Raw genomic sequence first — 17,811 nt, forward strand, 5'->3', positions numbered from 1 at the left:
TCTATACCTGGTAAGCGCAATTCAGGTTTTTATAGTAAGCTCCGCTAAAAAACAACTCCAACACCAACTATTCATCAAGAAGTCGTTTGTAAAGATGAGACTTACGAAGCGTTGTGAGAATAGTGTTTAGTATTCGATTTTCTGCGAGCCCGCGGGATGTTGAAGAATTAAAGTATACAGCCATGCCCTTGAGTCTCTGCTGCTAGGATTCCGGTTGTGTCGACCTGAAGTCACGATCCAGATGACCGCTGAACTATACCTATAGCAAGGTACTGCCGCACACAGATATAAATTCTTGACAGAAGGATGGGCTGGAATCGTTGCCTTGTAGACCGTACCAACAAAGCTCTAAACGACCTATATGTATTTAACTGCTTTGAGCCAAAAGTAGAGCCACTCTTTTCTACGAGAACAGCGAGGTAGTCGGCTTAAGACAAGTCCACTTTGAAGAGAAACTGCAGAGATTACTTTCATGTTAATTTAGGGAGCCCGGCCCTCCATAGTACTCTTCAGGCCAGATGCAACGAAACTAGACAGACCATTAGGTTCGGTTGTTCGAAAACTCGTTATTAAATTATGCTAATCCATACCTCCACTTTTAAATGATATTACAGCGTCTTCCAGGCTGAAAGAAAGTCGCCCTCATAGCACAGCAAAGCCCGAATCTTTAAACATTCTATTACTACTTACTCCAGGAGTTAATGTATAATCCTCTGGATGATATATTCGTAATACATGATATACCCGGGGTTTGGGCAACAATCGGGATTGCAAGGTTGGGAACTTATTTACTACCAGTTAATTCTGCACTAAATGCGGGGTTCCGTTATCTCAATATAAATACCGACTTAAAGCAGTTTCGGCTAGTTGTAGGAAGAGGTTAAATTTTCCTAAGAGTGGAAGTTGAACTCTTCTGACACGCCTTTAAATTATGATCAAACATAGATTGGCTTTCACAGAATCAACTAATGGAAGATGTGCAACCAGATTCACATGCTGAGTAACTGAGTAAATCTGACCTAAATATTTCTAATACAAAGTCCCAGCCTAAAAACTCCCTGCAGCTCTTAGTGGAGTTGTAGACACTATTTCTATTCAAGCTTTCTAAATATGAACGAAGTCGGACCTAAAGTATTGGTTTACCAAATATATCGACTAGTGAGGTGGCGCACGGCAAATGTTTAGTGGAGTTATTCCTTTCCATGTTGTTAATATACTTTCTAAAAATGAACTAAATCGGACTATAAATCCGGGTTTTGTAAATATCTCGACTCCTGCACCACCTACCGGATTAGCTTATCTTTATAAATGTATCGTGTTTGTGTCAAACTAAAAAAATATGATTTGGCGCGAAGCGTTCTTTTCCCGGCTAGTCAAACAGAGAGCGTTCCGATATAAGGATCCGAAAGGAGTCTTAATTTTGAGTTTGTTGGTATTGATTTTTGTAAGCTTCGAAAAATGCACCTTTTTCTTAGTGATTTAGGAGTGATGAGCGGTTTTTGAGCATTCATCTAATGGGACTTAAAAATAATTTGCAGCGGCGTCTTGCTAAGTGAACTTTTTATGAATATTTTAAAGTCAATCCTTGAGCCGCTCACGCGTGTATATCTTTTTTTTTTAAAAAGGAGGTGAATAATTATAAATATTTTTAAAAACATGTCCAGAAAACTATGCAGAAAGGAAGCTGATGAAATCGGAGATTGTGTTAAAAAGAGAAAGCATGTGTTTAATGAGTATTGTAGGGTAGTTATGCTTTTATACAAAAATAACTACAACTAAATAACAAAAAAAATAATTTTTAAAACTTGTCAACATGTGGTACGCTTATAATTTTGGACAGGGGTGTATAGTATGAATGTATATAGTATACGTATTTATAATTTTAATAATTAATTTAAATTCTTTATATGTTAATAACAAATGATATAAAAAAATTTTAATTGAAATATAAAAGAAGGTTTTTATTTCTATTGAAAAGAGGGTTAAAAACATCAAAAAGTACTATCAAAAGAACCAAACAATGCTCAAATATGACTCAAAAAAGGCTCATAGAAAACGTTCAAATATGACTCCAAAAGAGCTCAGAAACTCACTGAAAAAGGATCATAAAAAGCACTGAATTCATCGGGACTCATTTTTTAAACTCCATTCAGCGTGCCTGCATAGAAAGAAAAATCGCTCATTTAGGGCTCCAAAAAGAGCTCTTTCATGGGGAAAAGCTCCGATACAAGAAGGTTGATAGCTCATAAAACAGTCTTTTTGGTTAGCCGGGTTGTTTACTTTGCACAGAGTTTTGTTTGGAGATTTTTACGTTTGAATATTTCAGAAACACGAAACAAAAATCCAAAATGATAGGCCTAGCTATGGTTTCAATATTAAATATAAGAAATTTTATTTTACTGTAATTTTAAAATGTTTCGTCGGCCAGCAAATGAAACCCAGAACCTCCTGGAAGCACGTCTGCACACTCAGCTACCCTTTAAACAATTTCTAAGTGCTCAGATTTTATGAGTCTAAAATGAGGCTTTATTTCGTTATAAATAGGGTTCTGAGACAAGTCAATCAGACTGACTCATTTCGGACTTTTTTGATGTCATAAATTCGGAGTTGAACAAATGTAACAACGTTCACGTACACGTTAAGGTTTATTGATAATCAGAATTATAAAGAATATTTGTTTTTAAGACTCAGAAAAGCGTCATATTTCACACTCTAATATGACTCCTATCTTGGACTCATATTGAGCTCAGAATTCTGAGATTTTTCTGATTCTAAAATGGGTCCGAATGTTTATAGGGTACAGACAAATTATATAAACGTGTTTTCCAACGTTCATTTCGAGCTATTCTTCTTACGATCATTAAAAAAAATTTATTTTCAAGTTGAACGAAAATTTCTTTAAAAATCTGCTTTTTTTCTTAGTGTAAAAAACTTGAATAAGTATACACATTTTTCACCACCAGATTGCGGTCTTCAATTTTACGGAGACAAGCGATGCTCAATACGCGGTGGCTTTACAGATGATTTACTGTTTGCCTGTTATTTTCCAGTCATAGTTTGCAAAATGATAGCCAAATACCCAAATTAATCATGGACAAGGAGCTTCCTTTCCTCGCCAGTTTATCAGGCCTGTACTACACAGCTCTTCTTTATTTGGCTTTATCACATCCAAGTATTATAAAATCGTAGTAGATATTGGAGCTGCTGCATGCAGGAGCTTCGTTGATTGCTTATAATTCAGCTTAAGAACGCTGCAGAAATTTGAAAAAAAACAGCAGCTATCGGAATAAAGGCAGAAAAATCAGAATACATACTCACATTAGTTTCTCTTCCCAATCTCCATAGATGTTGTCCTGTTGTCGGCATAATTAGACAGAGCCATTGGATAAAACCAAAGTTTGCAGGAATATCTGGCATAGTTATGGAATGGCCGAACCTTTAATCTTAGTGCATGATAAGTGAAACCAGTTCTCTAGAGCTGTTGTCGGAGTCGAGGATAGAGCCCTTGTGATTAGTTTATTCTTTATAGTAGGCTTACCCAGGAACAGCCGTACATACAACAAAATAGGCGGTAAAGCCACTGAACATCTAATGAACACTGAACAATTTTCGCTGCTGTTAATTTTCAAGGGTGACGGCCTAATGTCTAACTTTCTCTTTTATAGTTAGCGTAAAAGCTGTATCTGTGGGATTTTCGTCTTATAACTATAACCGGTTTGCCAGTTTTTCTAGACCGGGCTGGAGCTGAATCCCATAAAACTTTGCGGACCTTCCCCTTACCGCCGGCGCAAGATCATCGGCAGTGGCGATAGCCTGACAGTCTGCATCTTGTAATTGTATCTCATATTAAGTTCCATGGGAATGAGAAGAGAACATCGTTTTTCGCCTAAATCTGTATCTTACATCGCGTTGATGTGTAGTTAAATCAATGGTAATTGGTGTCTAGTGAAAAGCTATGTGAACTGGTCTACCTTCCCAACATGCTGACAGCTAGACAATATACATATGTGTGGTATTCATATCAACGTTCTGCCTATTTGTATTACCACTATGTAGTCTTTTTACATAATATAAAAGAATCTAAGGCTTTTCGGTAGAACATCTTTAGGGTTTGCATGGGAAATCTTTGGAATAAACCCAACTTTTGCCAAGATTCATTCCTTGGGTTTGCTCTATAATGTAAAAAATTTTAAGGAACGGTATGACAGCTAAGAGTCCTTCTGCTGTTTAAGGGGAGCCACAAAAACCTTAACCTAACCTAAAGATTGACGGGTTAGTACTCAAAAGTATGACACTTTAAATAGTCGTACATTGCTATTATTTTAAAAATTCAGCACACAGTTCTTTCTTATATGCTGACCAACGATAGTATGTATTCAATTTTATTTTTGCGTGGATTTTCCTCCTTTAAAAGTTTTTTTCAGTTCTTATGGCTGATGTGAGAAGAGCTTTTCTAATGTTGTTGACAGAAATTTTGATGTTGGTATTAACTTGAAAATTTCGGCCTTTCGGGTACTTCTAGCCGCTGGCAATACACGAAACAAAATATTCACTGCCTTATTTTCTGCTTAGTAGCTCTTTATGAATCCTTTTTTGCATGGAGGCCATCAACGTTGTGGCAGGCGCAACCAATTATAAACATGCGGCGCGTTTTTCGCACGGCATACATAGAATGTCATTATGGCGCACATTGGCGGCGAGGTCAAAGCGGTAACCTGTTAGCTCGATAGCATTTTGGCTGCAAATTCTTACCTTAGCTGTTGTTATTAAACTTGCTTTCTTTGCTTTTGCTAGAAAGCACATATGTTTGTGTGTGAGTAAGTTTTGGCGCTTTGCATGCGATTCGATAAATTTTTCTATTCCGTATACGAATGCAAATGTGTGGGGGATTCTTTTTGGATGGGAGAGCCCATGCTCCACAAAATTCATTTGATCCTAAAAAATCCTGCGTCATTGGAAATAAAAGCTTATTTCATCTAGGTTTGTGTGACGTTTGGCAATTTCATAAAATCAAAATGACGGATTCAGAATCGCGGACAAAATATCGCTAGCTTAGAGTGAAAAGTTACTAAGTCCCATTTTAAAAATTTTACATATGAGTCTAATCTGGAGGAAGATTAAAATAATTTTTGTTCCTAAACCAGGGAAACGGGGGCAAGAAAATGCTGGACATTTCCGACCAATAATCCTAATGTTCTTTGTGCTCAAGACATTTGAGAGGCTGTTGGATCTGTACATGAGGGACAAAACGTCCAATTTATCATACTCTCAACATGCATACTTGCAAGGGAGGTCAAGGGAGACAGCCCTACATAAGGTGGTACGTACAATTGAGAGTTCACTCTACTGTAAACAATTTACAGTGGCGTCCTTTATAGACATCGAGGGGGCCTTTAATAATGTCAGTGTAGTTTCCATTCACGGGGTACCAAAGCAGGTCCGTATATCCAGTGAGAGGAGAGGGAGGAGTGCTATGAGCATTCATGGTCTTGAAAAAAACTACTGGTTACGCCGACGATGTAGCGATACTGGTATCAGCAGGTCCGTATATCCAGTGAGAGGAGAGGGAGGAGTGCTATGAGCATTCATGGTATTGAAAAAACTACTGGTTACGCCGACGATGTAGCGATACTGGTATCAGGTCAGTTTCCTTCGGTCTTAAGTGAGATTAATAAAAGCGCTCTAAAATGGTAGGTTCCTGGGCCATAAAGTGTTCTCTGAGCGTAAGCCCGGAAAAAACTGACCTTATTATTTTCATAAATAGAACCAAAAATTACCTAATTTTACTAAACCAAGGTTCCGTAGAGCGGAACTGAATCTGTCAAACAAGGTTAAACACCTAGGAGTTATTCTGGATCCCAAACTTAACTGGGCACCAAATATTGAAAAGCGCACAAGGAAGGCCGCGGTGGCTCTCTAAGCAGCCGAGAGAATGTTGGGCAGCAGATGGATTTTAAAACCAAGAATTTTGCACTGGATGTACACAGCTACAGTCCGACCCATAATCTCTTAGGGGGTGCTAAAAAGCTAAGAGGTGTTCAACGGTCAGCAGCCGCTAGCGTAACAGGTGCAATAAGATCCTGTCCGAGGGATGTTTTGAATGTCCTTCTTTACTTATTACCCATAGATATCTTTATCGAAAACTCAGCTGCTAAAAGCGCCATCAGACTGCGTGCCCTGGTGTTCTGGAAGGAAAGACCGTTCATGCATGGTTGAATCCTAGACGCACTACCGTCTGAAGTTAAAGTGCTGCCCACTGACTATAGCCTGTCGAAGACATGGGTTCACCACAAATCCCGCAAGAAATTCCCAAGCCGCAGTGACTGGATTCAAGAAAAGGTCAAATTCTTGCAGGGCTTAATTGTCTTCACGGATGGGTCAAAGATGGAATGTGGAGTCCGTGCAGAGGTTTTCATTCAGCAATATATATAACCTAAAGTTATCCTTACACCTACTAGACTATGCAAGCGTTAGCCAGGCCGAAACGTTTGTTATTAAAGAGACAGTAAGGTACATTATAGAGAATTTACCGCGAGAACGCAGGTGAACATCCTCTCAGATAACCAAGCGGTCATTGTCTTTAACCTCTTTTAGATCTCAATTCTTGTATGAATTTAGGGTGGAGCTGGCCTATATTTCTAGTCAATACGAAATTACCCTAATTTGGACCCGGGACAAAGGGGGATTTATGGAAACGAGGCAGCGAGGAAAATTGCCGAAATTTATCACTCGAAGGCCAAGCGGAGGTGGAAATGCACAGGCTTTTACAGGATTACCCGGAAGTTCTGGGTATCCTACGACCCACTTATAACCAAAGCTCTCTTAAGTATGAGCAGCAAAGATGCCTACAAATTTACTGAGGGTGCAGAGGGCTGTGGTCCGTTGGGGTGCAACCAACCATGGGTCGAATTAAAAAGGTACGATGACTATAATAGTAATTAAATAATAATAATTTTCCGTTTTACATTTTTGTCCGCCATTTTGGTTTCAGAAATTGGCACACGGCATTCAAAATAAAAGGAATTAATCTTTCAGTTGTATCATGACACGTTTTTTTAGGATCAAATAAATGTTGGTCAGCAAGGGGTCTCGCATCCAAAAACAATGCCCCATACCTATGTATTTAGATATTCATGTGCATATAAATATGTATGTTGCTCAATGTTCTTTACCTCAGTCGCTCTGTAATTATCAGCCTTTCATATTTTTTTAAACAAAATATGGCAATTATAGTGTTATTGTTTCTTATTCTTCTTGTCGCCACCAATCGGGCAGTGGGGGTGGGTCCATACACTTGTTTAAGATGAGAAATGCATAAATTAGATTGTGCCAACATCATTGCGATTAAGTCGCGTCCTCTACATCGAAATACCGTAGAACACAAGAAAATGTGAGTACCTGCATACATGATTTTGGACACATTTTTAATTTTCAACTTCTTACTCGCATGAATATTAGCCTATGGAATCTAATACACTTCATTTAGCAGGTCATATTGTTCTATGGCATATTCGGCTTTTAAAATATTTGTTTGCATTTTTTTTCTTTTATCTACTTTCCGCCACCATCGCCTATTCAAAGGAAACAATAAGAAACTCTCCGTTTACAGGATAATCCAATTTAAAGTGTTTAAATCAAATTTTAACAAACATGCAACAAAAGCTATTCAAGAGCAACAACAACAATATGTAGCACGTACAATCAGTCACTCTGTCATCACAGCCGTTCACCGTTCTAGCTGCATTCGGTTTTGTACTCCTTGTTGTTGTTGTTGTCATTTGCCCTTTTGACGTTATTGCACGTATTGTTCGAACACACTCAGTCCCTTTGAGCCTTTTGAGGGTGAAATTTGAATGCGTAGCCAACACACAAGATTTAGAAGCACCAAAAGCAACACAAACTTCACTGCCTTTGCAAAAGTTCAATTTTTGAATTATGTTTTAATAAATGTGTAGCCGATTCGGTTGCCATAATAATAATTGCGTTCCTTTGATATACTTTTTTGGTTGGAGTGAAAAATGTGGGTGTGGGGCCCCGGGCCCGGGGATGTGCTGCTCCGATGATGGTGGTGACTACAACATCCACTCTTTTTGACGTTTAACCATGAAATGCAATCAAATTTGTGGTTGTCAAATGGCAAATATTGTGTTCAATCTCCAACTCCCAACAGCTCGCGTCCAAAATGGCAACTAGCCCGTTGACTTTGGTCCGCCTGGCTCATCGCTCGCAGCTCACGGCTCACAGCGCTGCCAGTGGTTTCTGTGTAGCTGACTTAGCGTCAAATCGCAATGACAGCTTGTTACGCAGCGCGTCAGCTCGGAATGAACAAAACAACTCAATTGTCAATGACATGGTGCAGCATCGTCTTGCGGCTGTGGGCTTCAAAAATTGAAATTGAAATCTGTGCGGACAGGCAGCGCAGCAGTCGTTGTAGCGCTGAGTTCAGCTGTTGGCGCGAGTTAATGAAAAGGATACACATGTCAACTTTAATTTTTGGAAATTTTATATTTCTACATTGCCAGCATTAAGCGTAGATAAATATGAGGAGCAGGGTGGTCGGCGCTGTGCTTTCAGGTTGTTGTTGTGGCGAATGGTGGGCGGAAGGTGTATTGTATTGATAAGGGTTGTAGCCACATTTGGTTGCTACTGTTACAGGTTGATTCGCTCATTTGCGGTTAGTAGTTTGTGGCATTGACTGCGGTGTTGGCTCACGAGAGTTTCGAGTGGGTGGTGTTGCACACAATCTGTCGTAATTTTTCAGCCTTTTTTAACTTACACACAGCCATACACAAATCCCTTGTTGTAAAGAATTTAACACTTTTGAAATTCTATTGCTGGTTGGGTTGAAAATCAGAGATTCGGATGTATGTACATATTTACATTTGAATGTGAACAAGTTTTAAAACATTCTCCAAATTGTGACATTCGAATCGCAAATATGCACAAAAGATTTAATTGAGTACAGGAGTGAACAGTTGTTGCTTTTTAAAAAATCATAAATTAGATTTGCCATGAACAGAGTTGTTGACAAACCTTTTGTAAGTCAAATACCAATTAGCGTTAGAGTAAAAAGTTCTATAATTGTTTGACGGCAGTACAAAAGTGCACTGTATGCATATTTGAATTACAGCACTTCTTTAAAATCAGAAGGGATCCCTACCTCTACCCCTGTTCGTTCTAATTGCATTTATGTTATTCTGTTTTCCTTTATCTTCACTTCTATCTTCATACCCTATCGATAACAAAATCGATAGTAACATCCAACAAAATATCGATAACGAAATCGATAAAAAATACCGACAAAAAATCGATGAAAAATTCTATAAAAATTTCGATAGCAATATCGATAATAATATTGGTAGCAAAATCGATTAGGAAATAGATAAAAATATCCAAAACAAAATCGGTTAATAATCGGTAGCAAAAATCGACAACAAAATCGATAAAAATATCGATACAAAATCAACAAATAATCGATAACAAAATCGCCTTAAATATCGATAAATAACCCGATAAAAATATCGATCGATAATAGATAAAAAATCTATAAATAATCGATAACAAGATCGATAAATAATCGATAACAAAGTCGATAAATAATCGATAACGAAATGTTAAAATAATCGATAACAAAATCAATAAAAATATAGATAACAAAGTCGATAAAAATGTCGATAACAAAATCTATAACAATATCGTTAAAAACACCGATTATAAAAATATCAATATGTTCCGAAAATATCGTTAGCAAAATCGATAACAATATCGATGAAATTTCGATAACAAAATCGATAAAAATATCGATAACAAAACCGGAAAACATATTGATTATTATATCGATTAGTCCCGATAATTTTGAAATTTCTAAAATCCCAAAATAGTTCCTAGGTTGAGTGTTTGTATCTCCATCTATATCCTTTTCTCTATAATTACCTTTATTTTAATCTTTCTTCCTCTATCTTAATCGTTACCTTTATCAGTATCCTCATCCTCATCTTTTTCTTTGTATCTATCTTTGTTTTTACTTTTATATTTATCATTTTCCTCATCTACATATTCCCCTTCACCTTTGTCCTTATATAAGTAACGTGTTTAAATTTACCTACATCTTCATGTTTGCCTTTATCTTTACGCGTGTTCGGTTTTGTTTTTATTTTTACCTTTGCCTTTACCCTTTTCTTTATCCATGTACGTACTCACCTTTCCTCTCATTGTTGTATTGGTCTTTCTAAAAGTGTTATTATTTAAGCACTTGTTTCAGCCCCAACCATTTCCGTTGCATTATTTCCGTTGCACCATTTACGTGTGAAGAAAAGAAGTTTCACTTCAAAAAAATGCAACACTCTACATAAGCGATATGACGAAGTTACAAAGAGATGATTTTCGACAGATACAGATTTGTTTTAACAGATCAAACTAATTTACGTTCGTATATCCTCGACGTGATCAAGTGCCATGTACGATGAGATCAGCCAAAGTGGTTTGGATCGTACTTCCACGATCACCGTGTGCTCGTCACTAAACTGCAGGCGTAGGAGATATGACAAAGTATTCTCTATCAAAATGCATAATCTAATCTTACCTTCCGCAGGGGCTAACACGTCATGATACTTATTAGAGTTGTGTCCACAAATCTTCCGGTATAGCATGAAAGGTTCCAGAACAAATATAAGCTTCTCTCCTCTCTCACCTAAGTGCAGGCGAAGAGCAACCGAATGGCGAAGGTTAATTTGTCCTTCCCAGGGGCCCTTACCATTATTAAATACGGTCATGGTTTCGTCGACCATTGTCCAGGCTGTTGTCCTTGGGTGCTAGTATTGTTGTAGCAGCGTCCTCAAAGACTGAATCCAGGACGGATCCTCCGAGATCTCGATACATGGACTTAAGATCATTCCTGGGACGCCAGTCACGAAACAAGCATCGCTTTCCGTGCCTGTACTTTATTCCAGAGACCGAATTTCCACTTGTACTTCGAGGTTTTCGTGGGGCTGATTCTCTCTTCGTATCATTGGATCGTTTGGAGAGAACCGGTTTGTAGCCGTGGGTGCACTTGTGTTGTCTTCCGTGCTTTGGGAGAAGCCCTTATTCCAACTTTGGGTATTTAGGGTTATGGAACAAAAACCGCAGTTTTTTACCTCCTTGATTTCCGCGAGGATGGCCCGAGAGTTCTCGTTGGGTTGGCACTAAGTCATTCCAAAGTTGAATGAGCCCTGGCCTGGGGCCTACAAGGAATTTCAAGCCCTTGGCCGTCTGCCAGTTTAGCGCCGGGCAAGAGATCACCGCTTGTAAAGTTCTACCGGCCTCTCGTCGGCACAGGAAACCAGCTTTTTGCGGCCTCGGTAAAGACCCGCTTCTCGGGCTATAGGTAAATTTCTGGGATTTTCCCAGAATCTCCTAATAGACCCGGCAGAGGCCCAGAAGGTCAAACCTCCAGCTCTCCGCCGTCAGGTTCCCCTCCGGCTGTCCCCTGACCACAATTTCTTGGACCAGCTGGTCTCCAGCGACATCATCAAAGAACCTGTAATTCCGATGAATTTGGGTTGCGCCGCAGGAATTTTGTAATTGGGGCTTTTTAGGTTCCCGCTCAGTGTTATTGGCCACTTTCCGTTGCCCCTTTGAGCTCTGTGCCTTTGTGTTTATTGATCCTGCATCAGGGTTCGCGGAGGGCGTCCCTGATTTCTACCATTTCCAGCTTAAGGATGCCCTTGGCCCACTCCACCTGCTTCTTTTGCTCCTGATTTTCAGGATTCTCGACAAATTTTGCGAGAAGCCTAGAAGCGGGTCACCGCTCTCGCTTTGCCTTTCTGGCCAGGCGAAACTCCTTTTTCGCCGTAAAGCAACAACCTTTTAGGGATTAAGTTATCTCCGCATCAGACCTATCATCTGTCGTATCCGTAATGGGCTCACTAGTACTGGGTGCACTCTAGAGCCGCGGCTGCTTTTGAACTATCCTCGGGGATTTTGGTCACAGCCGCCTTGGATATGGAGGACCGCAATCCGCTTCCTTCGGCCTTTCAAGCCTACTTTGAGATTTAGTCTCCGATTTCGTGTTTCGCTCGAGAGGTGCGTTATAACGTACTAAGAGCGGCGGGACTGTCCAGCTTGTCGGAAGAAGCCGGCCTAGCGGTAGCCATGGGTTTTTTGGCATGTTTAACGCCGTGCATGTCGGCGGCATTTTTACCCGCGCAGGGATACGAGGCTTAAGTATGGTTCTTGATTTTCATCTGCTTCTTTAGCCGCGTACTGGGCCGAAGTCTTTCAGTGACCTGGTATATACAGGAGGGGAATGACCGGGTAGGTCGCAGCAGAGCTCCGTGCTGTGGTAACTCCGAGAGACGCCTATAGAATACAGGCGGAAAGCCCCCTGACTGCAAACTACACAATGGACGCGGTGACGCAAGACACCCTGGATTAGGGGGAGAGGGGAGAACTACACCCCCGGGTCCAGATCCATATCTAGTGTTCGTTGGAAATAGGGACACCTCTTGAAGCATACAATTACGCGCATTGTGCTGTGTTACGCTTCATATACACCCCACATTTCGCTCGACCCCAACCCTTGAACGTTACTCTCAAACACTTTGATATTGTGCAACATTTTAGGAAATGCTATAAGCACAGATTAATTGTTTAAAAATTTTCATTTTATTGCCAACATTAAGTGAGAAACTATAAAATTTCACACAAATGCTTTTCTAAGTATTTCAAGTTGTTCACACTACATTTACCGAAATAACGAAAGCAGCAAACGAGCGGCAGCAAGGATTGAGTGGTGGAAACCAACAATTGTGGCAGCTATTCTGTCCTCAATTTACGCCAATAATGGGACCTTTAAAAAGCAGTAGGGTTGATGCTGCTGAGTAGCAAATGTTGTGGTCGAATAGCTGCGAGTAGTTGTAATGTAGTCCGTAATATTACTGAGGCGCACATTGTCGATTACTGTAAGCTGTAACTGATGTGTCAGCCAATAAAGCGTAATTAATGTAGAATATGGCAGGAGGTAAGAGGAGCAAGCAGCTGAAGGCAAATGATAGAGCCACTATTTGTTCCCATTCCTTTGTTTTGCTTGTCTGGACTCTTCGCTGCCAACAAGACATTAAATTTATGAACTTTTTTTGCTTATCGCACATAGTTAAAGAATCAAACAAACATATCTACTGCACTATAACATAGTTAGACGCTGGAATGTTTTATTGTGACTTTTGTCTTATACGCAAGAAAATATCAGCACAGCCATGCTAATATAAAATTAAAGATTAATTGAATTATTCACAACAAATACATATTCAAGTATTTTCGTGCTTGAAGATAAGCTTACCGTGCGTGATAACTACAGCAAAACCTTTGTTTCTTGTATAAATACACAACAAATGCGTTCCCCAGCTGCTTTATCTGCGTGTGTTTCATGAAACATTTGTTTGCCTCATAAATAAATCAAAGTTCAAATGCTAAGCAGAGAAATTGTCCAGCCAGCCATCCACATGTGTACATACGTATTCCCACAAGAAGTAGTCCCTCACTGCCGCAATGCCTTGCCGGCCACCTAACCAATACGCGGCACAACTTTTCTAGGAAGCGTGAAATTACTCCCAAAATTACGTATTTCATTAACTCTGACCGGAGGTCATTAATTATTTTGAACTTTAGCCCGCACTCTTCAGCGGCAAGTGCAAGTAACAACAAAAACAATCACAGTAAAAGCTAAATAATCTTCAAGCTGTAGGTCGACCGCAAGTTGATTGCGAAATTTCGTTGCCGCATAGTGATGTGTGGCGCAGAAATCAGCCAATCGACCTCCATAACAAAAACAAACGCCAAAAATATGTACATAAATCCACGTACGTGCAACATTTGGTGTAACTGACCAAAATTGCCCGGCAAAAGGAGCGGAAAAGCAAAGCTCTTGCGCTAATGAGTGCCAGCACCTCTAGTTCTGAATATTGAAAGCCATGAGCGATAGATTTCTGGCATCTGTGGCATCTGGGTTAAGGGAAGCATTCCATACTCGCGGAGATTAATGCACGTAAATTATGCGCATGCCGTTATCACCCCCACGCAACTCCAACCTGCCTCTTGCAAATTTATTCCCAGCGGATGGACTGATAATAGTTAACTACATGCTCCTCGTGGCTGACCACATGATTGGTTACTTTTCCACTTGCCTAATGTTATTGATCTAATCGCTGTGCATACCTAACTACTTACCTTTAATATTTATAATCCAAAATAACAACAACACAATTTGCGATTGTTGTGCGCATAAATTTATTGCTGAACCATAAATTGCTGTCTAATAAATTTATTTTTTTCCCAATAAATAAAAAACACACTGGTCGATCATAACTAATAAAACATCTTAGAAATAATGCAAATATTAAAAGCAGAATATTTATTTTATAAAAATTGTTAATTGCATACTTATTCATATGTTGACATCTTCCTGAAAATCTAAGTAGTCGAACGATCGATTAAAAGTTGTCATCAGATGTGATTATCGCAATCGATCGCTAACTTATTTAGCAACAAACACAAACAACATTAAAAAACTATGCAACTTTCATATTTTATATTTAAAATTGCTTTGGTAATTCGAGTTGGCTGACTGCTTTCCTCTTCGCTTTCATATATAAGTACAATAACTGTGTTCGATTCGTTAAAATGCCACAATTTACAACGATTTTCCGAGTGCAATTTTTCATTTTTTAAAATGTCCGTTTTGATTTTTTAACAGCGTCCGTTTTGATTACGCTTTATAGCTATATGATATCGGAGAAGACCACAAGTATCGTAATCGATTTCTCAAATACACCTGAGATGTAAGCGTAGGAGATGTTCTAGAGCTTCCTAAACTACCGGCGCCTATTTTCAGTCCTAACCTTAAAGTTTTTAACACCCTTTTATTAGCTTCACCTGTATGTTTGTATGTATTTATGTTTGTAACCGACTCCTTTGGACTCGATTTTGACCCACTTTAAACGGACAGATTTAATTCAAACTTTGTACACTCATAAAGAATCAGCGACAATATAATAATTTCATAAATTTATCTCATTATCCTGATTAGGATCGCCAGGATTAAATAATTTCCTGCTACAGCCTCTGTGTGAGAGCAAGTGAGACAACTACGCTGTCTGCGCATGCGTACCGTCTACTTACTTTCCGACTCGAGCACTCGGCTTATTAGTGTTAATACATTCTATCCCTATCAGTTGCACAGTTGGCCAAGCGGGCTAAGGCGCAAGTCGTAGGCGCGAGACAACGAACTTACCAGACATGATTTCAAATCCCGTCTATGGCTGAAAATAAATGATGTAACGCTATCTTCCACTGCTTGACCGCGGTACTGATATTAATTGCAAAGATGAATTTGACAATACGCCACTTCTTTTAGCAGTAGAAAATAATCATTTCGATGCTGTACGAGCATTATTCATTCGCGGAGCCGATTGTGAAAAATAATTTAAATGTTACACCACTGAGTCTCGCTGGTTATATTGGCAAAATAGAAATCTAACCAAGCATTTGTTTTCTCACTAAGATTGCTATCCTTCGCTTTAACTCTTTCCCAAGCCTTCTCAGTTAATTTTTTATCAGCAATATGTCGGTTATCTAAATCTTTATTATATAAATATGATATATCTTGTACTCAACAAGCATTGTCTAGTAGATTAATCCCTCAATCTCCTCTCACTAAAAGTTTCCGTAGTTTCGTTCCAGGTTCACAAAATTGATAACTAGGCAATTGAAGTTCAATAGGAAGCTTATTAATTATATTGGTTATAAAACCTTTTCCAACGACTAACGATTTATAAATAAACCTTTTTTCATAAATAACTCTCATATAAAATAATATTATATTCAAATAAACGCTGAAGTTTTTTAATAAATTTATGGTTCTATATAATTAAATTTTAAATTTCTAAATACTAATTCAACAGTTAAGTTATATTCAAATACAATATTATTATGTGATTTAGAATAAACTTCTATATCATATATCGCTTCCCTATTTGTTCTACTATAATACCTTAACTTAGTCTTAATATCTAAACCCCTTCTTTTATATTCATGTTGGTTTTGGTGTTGCTCCATAATATACTCCACAATTTCAACGCCAACCACTGTTAAAAATTTGCTATTGTCATCCCCTTCATCCCAATTTTTGTTAAAAAAAGCATGGGCTGCTCTGACTGGGATGCCCAAAACCTGTAACCGGGGACCCTCATCTTCATCTGCAATACATATATATGGGGTTTCCATGTCTTCAAAGCCCAACATCTCCAATTCAAAATCGAAGTTGTACTCTCCATGATGCTCGCTATTGAGGATTCGATTTACTCCAGGCATGATGTGTTTTAGTAGCTTTAAACAAAGTAATAATTTCTAATGTACAGTATTAGCTTATTTATACACATTTCATAACTATATAAAAAGCATTGAGGTGAACTGTTGATAAAGAACATATTTAAATATACATATACTTTAGTAATCTATTTTATGCTTCATAATATGATTCAATTAAAAATGTGGAAATAATCTTGAACTCAATGTTGCTGTCAAAGAATATATTTATTTTTTATTACCCTATTTAAATTTTATTATATGAGTCAAATCAAATGCTAATATTATAAATAGCCTTGATCTTGATTTCATCATCATTGTTTGCCTAATAAGTATAGTAGCGCCAAGTGGATATATTATACGCTGCGTATAAGAGTGGAGGTAATCACACTTGAAAGTACACTCCGTCTGCTGCTCCTTGGTCTACCGATATTTGGGAGCATTCTACTAAGAGCAGTGTAAATCTTGGAGGCTTTATTATTTAGTTTAGACTATCATCTGGTATCACGCCCAAGTAGAGTATTTGCCTTTTTGATAGTATTAGGTGCCCACCAACGGTGAAAGAAGCTACTTCTGCCTTCTTGCGGCTGCTTATCAAAACCGCATCTGTTTTCTTCTTGACTAAAAAAACCCATCTTTTTTAGCCAGTCGATTATGGTGGCGATTGCCACGTTTCCGCACTTCCCACCTGTTGGGGAAGAAGCCTTGTTCAAGACATATTTGCATAACTCGCGCGATCAGCAGCGCTTCTACTTGAATGACCATTTTCAATGTCACGTTTGGAATACCGTCCGGACCGAGAGCTTCGTTGTTGCCAATCATACCAGACGCCGGTAAGATTCCTCCAGGTGTTACCTCTTCTACATCAGTGACATTAACGGACCGCGGAGACAGGGTTACTCTTTTGCGGTGAGGAAACAGGGCCTTAATAATTTCTCCTTGCAGGGCATTTGGGTTGTAATCATTTTCTAATTTTGGACATCGCGACTACTTGTGCACCCCTGAAAGATGTTTGAATGTTGCTACTTTGTTTCGTCAAATTTAACCTTTTTCGCATTTTACGAAAGATTTTGTATACTCCGTAACAACCTTTATAGCCCGGATTGCGTCTTCGACTTTGGGATCGCCGCCTAGACAGCAGGCATTTCGCTCTGAGGTCTTTGATGATTTCATTCCACCAATAAGGAGGTGCCGTCCGTTGCTTGTCCGCATGGTTGTACTACCTAGGAATAGGTTATGCTTCTAGCAAGTGTCTTGTCGGGTGATCGCGGCAGTAGCAGCCGGCCAGGAACAGTTTTCTACGCGATTATGCTATGTTCCCTTATTGATAGCATCTGCTTTGCTTCTGGCGACATTAGAATTCATTTCACAGCTGCCCGGAGCGCGGTGTTGTGGTTTTGACCAAATCGGCGCAGAATAGTTGAGAAACGGTCGGCCAATTGTGTTGTATGTATGTTGCCAACAATGTTT

Source organism: Rhagoletis pomonella, unplaced genomic scaffold (genome assembly GCF_013731165.1).
Source record: "Rhagoletis pomonella isolate Grant_MI unplaced genomic scaffold, Rhpom_1.0 Rhpom_scaffold_00010, whole genome shotgun sequence".
Classification (NCBI taxonomy): Eukaryota; Metazoa; Arthropoda; class Insecta; order Diptera; family Tephritidae; genus Rhagoletis; species Rhagoletis pomonella.